The 7,966-nt window shown below is 41.5% G+C and overlaps 1 long non-coding RNA gene across 1 annotated transcript in view; it reads right to left on the bottom strand.

The window, feature by feature from the left end:
• Positions 1–407, bottom strand: part of LOC137644895 (uncharacterized) — a 101,220-nt gene extending 100,813 nt beyond the window's left edge. The window contains exon 1 of the long non-coding RNA XR_011045230.1: positions 63–407. This is a non-coding gene — a long non-coding RNA (uncharacterized lncRNA). The remainder of the gene's footprint in view (positions 1–62) is intronic.
• Between the last annotated feature and the right edge of the window lie 7,559 nt (positions 408–7,966).

Here is a 7,966-nt window from a genome sequence, read left to right as displayed (position 1 = left end):
TATTAATGCACTGCCCTATAGTATTGCTAAATATAAGGTAACTTCGACTATATATCACTTACATAAGACCGCCTGTTGTATCTGGTTGAAATTCGTAGATCGTGCCAGAGGTGACGTTAAAGAGCTGTTACTGCAGGGCTAACCGTGGTGGAACTTGGAAGACAGGTTGGAATGACGACTATTAAAGAGTCAAGTCCCGACCAAAGACTATATACTGAAGGAAGATAAGAAGGCTCAAAATACGAATATTAATATACTAGTTGCCTGCTCGAAAGTGAACACAATAGTTTGGTCGCTGTGTTCAGAATGGCGTTGTAGGAAAATCGTTTGTTGTCTGTTTGTTTATATTTATAATTAGACACTTGAAAGTTCTTGAAACACATAAGATATAATGGCGCCAACAGTGAATAAGTCACACAAGTGTGTTGTTTGCAATGAACAGAAAGAAACTGATCCTCATTTGGTGTTTCACAGGTTCCCTAAGGATAAAGAACGGTGAGAACTAACACTTTAATACATGAAATGCTTGCTACTCATAAGTAAGCCCCACTGATATTGAATATAAGATTAAGGCAATGCATCCGCAGTACATTTTTTTTCCATTTTTTTTCCTCTTTTGGTCATAAAGCTATTAAAATAATATATTTTTTTCAGGAGCTGACATATTTGGCGTTAGGAACACGTTTAGTGGTACAGTATGTATTATATTCAACTTTGATTTAACTTATAAGTGCATGAATATTTAAGCCTATTTGCTCACCTGAGTAGGCCTAGCATTACAGAAGTATACTGCTTCCACATATTTTGTTAGTGTTCCTTGTGTTCTCATTTTTTTTTTTTCATATTTCCTAAATAAAGACTAACATTTTACAGAATTTGTAAACTATTTGTTTGTATTTGTATTTTCATGTACATTGAATGTGTGTTCACTGTCTGTGCTTTCTATGTTTGCATAATTGTTTTGTCTTGAAGAAAAACTTTTTTGCTATTATGTTTCCTCATATTTATAATTATATTAGAGTTTATTTGCATGTAATTCATGATGTAATTTTGGTTTGCTTGTTATCTTTTTATGTACAATATTATTGACTGAGTTTTTCTTATCTATTTATAATTTATTAAAGTTCATTTCCATATGATTCATCTTTCATTTTTTTGGTTGACTTGTATGCTACCTTATTTCTATTTCCAACCCCCTTTTGATTACTTTTATGTGTGATACAATTTAGTGAGTTATTTTGTTCCTTTTGTTTGTATATTTCTACATTTATTAGTTTATATTACTAAAGAGTATACATGAGTGCATCATGCATTTCCGTTTCAAGAAAAAAATATTACAATTGTGTTATATACACCTAATATCTCCATTTCACAGTGGCCCACAAACTGTAACTAAATGTATGCCTATGCATATGCACTTGTGGCTAGGTTTTTGCAGATATGCTGTATGTTTTACTTTATTCGAGTGTGATATTGTATAGAAAATTTAAAAATTACTGCAAGTGGTATATGCCTGACGTCGTGAGGTGAAGACGTGTCGCTCGTCGCTCCGTGAATTGTAGAATCAATCTTGGAAAGTTAATTGTGCAGAACAGTGGTTACCGTAGTGCGTTTGTGTACTTGTAATCTATGATGGCTGCCAGTGTAAACAAAATCCATGATTCCAACACAGGCCATGTGATTACCTGTGCTGCCTGTAGCTTGGGTGATGACATAACACACTCCATCCAGTGTGGTGAGTGTAAGGAATGGATTCACTACTACTGTTCAAAATTGCCCTTATACAACCTAATGTGTCTCCTAAAAATCACCAGTAAATATACCTGTGAGAAGTGTTATGTGTTCAAGTATCTAGATGAAGATTGGGAAAAGGTAGCACAGGAAGCACAAAAGGCAATAGATGAGCAGGCAAGCTCCAGGGGGACTTTATTACAATCAAACCTGCAAGAGAACCATGAGGGTACAGCTGATGCCATGTGCTCCCAGACCCCACCACCCCGGCAACCTGGAGCCATGACCCTGGGTGACACCCCAGAGAACCTGGACCTCAGTCTAACTCAACAGTCACAGGAGCAGCCTGGCCCCACACATTCTAGGGACACCAATACACCTGTAAGTACTGCAGTAGCCAACCTAGAAAATGTACAATCCCACCCACCCAGCATGGCTGAACCCCGTCCATCTACCACAGCCCCCCCACGTGTATGTAGGTACTACAGATGAGGATACTGCAAATATGGTGCAAGTGGGATGGGCTGCAGCTATGGCCACCCTAAACCATGCCAAAAATATGTGAGTCATGGTTTTAGAGATGATAGGGGATGTACCCTAGGTAGGAACTGCCCCAGCTATCATCCTGTGCTCTGTAGAAATTCAGTGCAGAAAAGAGAATGTTTTAAGGAGGGGTGCAAGCTTACCCATATAAATGGAACAAAAAGGCAGCAAGCAAGGATCCAGAGCCCTGCCAAAAATGAACAACTTTCCAGGTCAGCAAGCACATCGACACCTTCTCAACCACCACAAGAGCCCCACAAAAGCAATTTTTTAGAAATGTTCATGGAGATGAAAGCACACATGGCAAACATGAACAAAGTTGTATTGCATAACTTCATGAGGCAAACACCCCAGCAAAATCAACTACCACAAGTACTCCCAGCAGTAGTGTCGCCCATGACCCCAACTTGGGCTTGGCCCAGAGTCGGGGCACTACATTAGAAAAATTCATAGTGGGCAATATTCGGGGTCTATACCCCAAGGCAGCTCAAAGCAAGATATCATTCATAAGAGAGCTGGCCTGGGAGGAGGACTTTATGTTTATTGTCCTCACTGAAACCCACCTATCTGAAGGAATAAAGGAGACTGAAATACACATCAGAAATTACACCTCCTTCCGGACAGATAGGAAAGGAAGAACACATGGCGGCACAATCATTTACTTGAGGGATGACATTGCTCCAAACTCAATACCCCTCTTGTCATACTCAGACAGCCAAATTGAACTGCAAGCCAAACAAATCCAGCAACATAATATGGTGATTATAAACTGCTACCGTCCACCTGGCAGCTGTTCTAGAAATTTCAGTAGTGCCATGGAAGCTCTCAGTCGCCTACTGGACTCCCTGCCATTTCCTACACCTGACGTCATCCTCACTGGAGACTTCAGCTTTCCCTTCCTGAAGTGGCCCAAAGGATCCCAAACTGGGAGCACCCTCGCTGATAAGTCTCAAGCCGAACTGCTCCTGTCCATTACAAACTCCTCCTTTCTCATTAAGATGGTGTCCATACTAACCAGGGGAAACAATATACTTGACCTGTTTTTCACCAATAACAGTGATGCAATTAACTACGTCTCGGCTGAAAGGACCATCTTTTCTGACCATAGTCTCCTCAGATACACACTACTTACAACAAATCACACTCCCCAGAAATGGCTACACCAACAGAGAAGAACCCTTTCTCCAAACTAAACTTCTTCAGCAGCCAAGTGAATTGGGATCTCCTAAATGCCCAACTAAAGTGCACTGACTGGGAGTCAGAACTCCATGTTGGCAACCCTGAGGTAATGCTGAATGACTTTCTAAAAACCATCCTCAGGGCCTGTGAAGGTAATGTGCCAACAAGAAAACTGCCAGCCACCAGAAGAAGCCACATACCAAGGGACAGAAAAGTGCTTATGAGGCGACGGGCGAACTTAAATAGACAAATGCAAACGACAAAGAGGGACACCCGGAAAAACTCGCTGCAAGCTAAGATCTCACATATAGAAAATGAACTCAAGGATTCACATGAGAAGCAACGTGACTGGGAAGAAACGCAGACAGTGTGCAACATCAAGGCCAACCCTAAATTTTTCTTTAAGTACTGTAAGAAATTTTCCAAAACGCAAGTCAAGGTTGGACCACTTCATGCAGGAAATGGGATGATGTCAAACACCCCTGAGGAAACATGCCAGATTCTCTCCCAGCAATATACCAGAGTCTTCTCGCAACCTACACATGCCAAGATTGTTTTCGAACCTGCTGAGTTCTTTAAGGTGCACACCCAACATCACTTGACTCTCGTGAACATCCCTTTCACCATAACTGATGTACAGGAAGCCATCAGTGAACTAAAGATCAACTCTGCTGCTGGACCAGATGGTGTGCCATCCATCCTTTTACTAAGATGCAAGGAAGCTCTGGCACTCCCTCTCTACAAAATCTGGCGCTGCTCCCTGGACACTGGCATTATACCATCAATATTAAAAGAGGCCATCATCTCCCCAATCCACAAAGGGGGAGATAGAAGCCAAGCCAAAAACTACAGGCCAGTGGCCCTCACCTCCCACCTCATCAAAGTATTTGCGAAAATATTAAGAAACAAGATCATTAGCCACCTTGAGGAAAACAGCTTGATGAGTAACTCTCAGCATGGCTTTCGTAAAGGAAGGTCTTGTCTCTCCAACCTCTTGGCCCACTATGAGTGGCTGCTCCAGCCTTACCTTACCTTATTGCCTTATTTTTTGTTTGGGTTCCCCCAGGTCCCTCAGTGTGAGGCACCTCGTATATCCACCAGAGAGTTGCTAATACATCTTCCAGTGTATTTTGCATCTTCCAGTCTTGGATGGTCTGGGATGCATCTTAGGTATTTATCGAGCTGATTTTTAAACGCATCTACGCTCACTCCTGATATGTTTCTTAGATGAGCTGGCAGCACATTAAATAGTCGCTGCATTATCGATGCTGGTGCGTTGTGGATTAATGTCCTGTGCGCCTTTCTCAGTTTACCTGGAATGCTTTTTGGCACTATTAATCTACCTCGGCTTGCTCTTTCTGATACTTTAAGCTCCATGATGTTTTCAGCAATTCCTTCTATTTGCTTCCATGCTTGTATTATCATGTAGCGTTCTCTTCTCCTTTCTAGACTGTATAGTTTTAAAAATTGCAGTCTTTCCCAGTAATCAAGGTCCTTAACTTCTTCTATTCTAGCAGTATAGGACCTTTGTACACTCTCTATTTGCGCAATATCCTTTTGGTAGTGTGGGTACCATATCACATTGCAGTACTCGAGTGTACTACGCACATAAGTTTTGTAAAGCATAATCATGTGTTCAGCTTTTCTTGTTTTAAAGTGTCTGAATAACATTCCCATTTTTGCTTTACATTTAGCCAACAGTGTTGCTATTTGGTCGTTGCATAACATATTCCTATTTAAAATTACACCAAGGTCTTTAATTGCTTCCTTGTTTGTGATTGTCTCATTATTAGGTCCCTTGTATGCATACACCATTCCTTGCTGAAGGCAAAAATGTAGACGTGGTCTACTTAGACTTTGCTAAGGCCTTCGACCGAGTGGACCACGGCATCCTTCTCCACAAGCTGAGGGTCATGGGGATAGCAGGGAAGCTGGGTGTGTGGCTGCACAGCTTCCTTACCAACAGGACTCAGGCAGTAGCTGTTGACGGCCACAAGTCACAGCCTGAGAAAGTCATCAGCGGAGTCCCCTAAGGCTCTGTTCTTGGCCCCCTACTCTTCCTGGTCCTGATGGCCGACATTGAAAAGACAGTCACAGGCTCCTTCCTGTCCTCCTTTGCTGACGACACTACCCTAAGCCACAGGATCAGTGCGTCTGAGGATGTTGTCCAGCTGCAGGCAAACCTCTAGAGGGTCTTCCACTGGGCTGACGCAAACAACATGCAATTCAATGAGGATAAATTTGAAATAATGAGACTGGGGCCCAATACTGAATTCATCCACTCCACCGAGTTACTGACAAAAACACAGCAGTCAATCCCACCCAGCAATGCAGTCAAGTGCCTTGGCGTCCTCATGGACAATGATGCCACCTTCCAGCAGCACATCAAGGACACCGCTACTAGGGCCAGGCGCATGGTTGGCTGGGTTCTGCGTACCTTCCATTCAAGGGAGCAGGAGGTCATGCTGACACTGTGGAAGACCCTCATACAGCCAATCCTTGACTACTGCAGCCAGCTGTGGTCTCCCCATAAACAGGGGGACATACAGGAGCTAGAGTCAGTCCAGAGGAGTTTCACAAGATCAATTAAAGGAATGAGGGAGCTCAACTATTGGGAGTGCCTGCAAAAGCTGGGACTCTACTCTCAACAGAGAAGAGGGAGATACAGAATAATATACACTTGGAAAATCTTGGAGAGGCAGGTGCCTGACCCTACCCCTGACTTACTGAGGGCACGTGAAAGTGAGCGTTCTGGGCGCTCATGTGCAAGACAAAGCCTCTCCTCCAGGACACCAGAGAGGATAAAAACCCTCCTTGCCTCCAGCCTCACCCACAATGGCCCCAGACTGTTCAATACACTGCCGAGAAATGTCAGAGACACCACAGGCTGCTCGGTCACCAAATTCAAGAAAGCACTTGACACCTTCCTGTAGAAGCTGCACAGCGTGCAGCAGGGCAGCCACAAACTCTGTGCCAGACCAGATCACCCTCATGAAGAAGGACTCACGGACTGGCGTCAGCGGTGGACCACCACAGCTGTGAGGAAGACCCTCTAAATTTGACCAAGTATACCAAGTAAGTAATATACAATACTTGAATTTGCACGAAAATTAACGAAATTATAAGAGATATAGCTATTAAGTTTCTTAAAAATAGACTGAGAAACATAAGGATGTGTATTCTTAATCTAAATATTTACCTATTTGTAAATTTGCAATTTAGTTATCTAAAATTTAAGAATGTCATAAATATAGAAATAAAATATATTGACGTAGTAATACAAATTATGAACAAATATGTTGCAAATTTATAATCGAATTCCAGCCTATATTCCCGTAAGCATTACTGCTCTGAATGATTAACTGTTCGCTCAATAGATGAAACCATTCGTTTCACATGGGAGTGTCTGGCATCTTTTATTCTTACACTCATTTGAGTGATATAAGGCTCAGCCTTCCTATCTTCCTTCAGTATATAGTCTTTGGTCCCGACTCCCGTGATGATGTGCACTTAGACGCCAAGGCGGGAAAACCTTCAAAATTTCGTAATTAGCTCGGGACATTTTTTTTCCATATTCATGCCTTGACATGGTTATTTGTTTATCAAGTACATTCCATTCGTTTTTTATCAACTCCAAATGATTACACTTGTGTAGAGTAAAAGCCATTTCCCACGAGTTCTACTTCTTACCAACATTCCATATATCCATTCTCTGTCAACCCATGTTTTACAGTATGTAGCCACAACTGAAAAGGATAAAAAAGTATATTAACCTTTCTTGTCGCTGATATAATAGACCTACGTATCTTATGTTCACTACGTTTCAGCTTTCGGGATTTCCATACATACATATAAACTGTGAAGAATTCTTTTCACTCTTCTTCCTTTTGTATTTTTGGCTCTCCCCTAATAATACTGCAGCTACCCCTTAAACGTTCTCTCCTACATTAAGTTTTCTTAACCAAAACTTCGGGAGAACTATTTTAAATCATCTAAACTTATTGACAGTAGCGTACGCCATGCTCGTGACGTCACAGCGTAGATACGCACAGCAAAGGCCTTATCCCGGCGTATGTTGGCTCTTTCCTTAAGCTACTTGGATAGAGGTAAAATATTAAACTAGTTAGTATATACAGTAATCTCAACACTGCTGAATTGTAAGCAGCTTTTATTTCTCAATACCAATTTTATTCATAAAAGTTACTCAAATCTCAAAACGTTGAAAAGAATTAGTGAAACAAGCTTTGAATATATAGAAATAAAATTTACGCCAAAAAATAGATGAATATCCTTTGCAACAATCTACAAACCTTCTAGAACAAACACTAGTATCTTTTTTGAAGAATTTGGTGCTCTCATTGACAGGATTATCATGGAGAAAAAACAAATTAGTTACAGTATCTGCGGAGACTTAAATTTTTGGATGGATGACGCATCAAATCCCGACGCTTTGGCATTTAGTGAGTTACTAGAATCATATCGACCAGTGAATAATGTTGACTGTACAATTACT

This window comes from Palaemon carinicauda, chromosome 8 (genome assembly GCF_036898095.1).
Source record: "Palaemon carinicauda isolate YSFRI2023 chromosome 8, ASM3689809v2, whole genome shotgun sequence".
Classification (NCBI taxonomy): Eukaryota; Metazoa; Arthropoda; class Malacostraca; order Decapoda; family Palaemonidae; genus Palaemon; species Palaemon carinicauda.
This window is presented reverse-complemented; position numbering and strand designations above follow the sequence as displayed.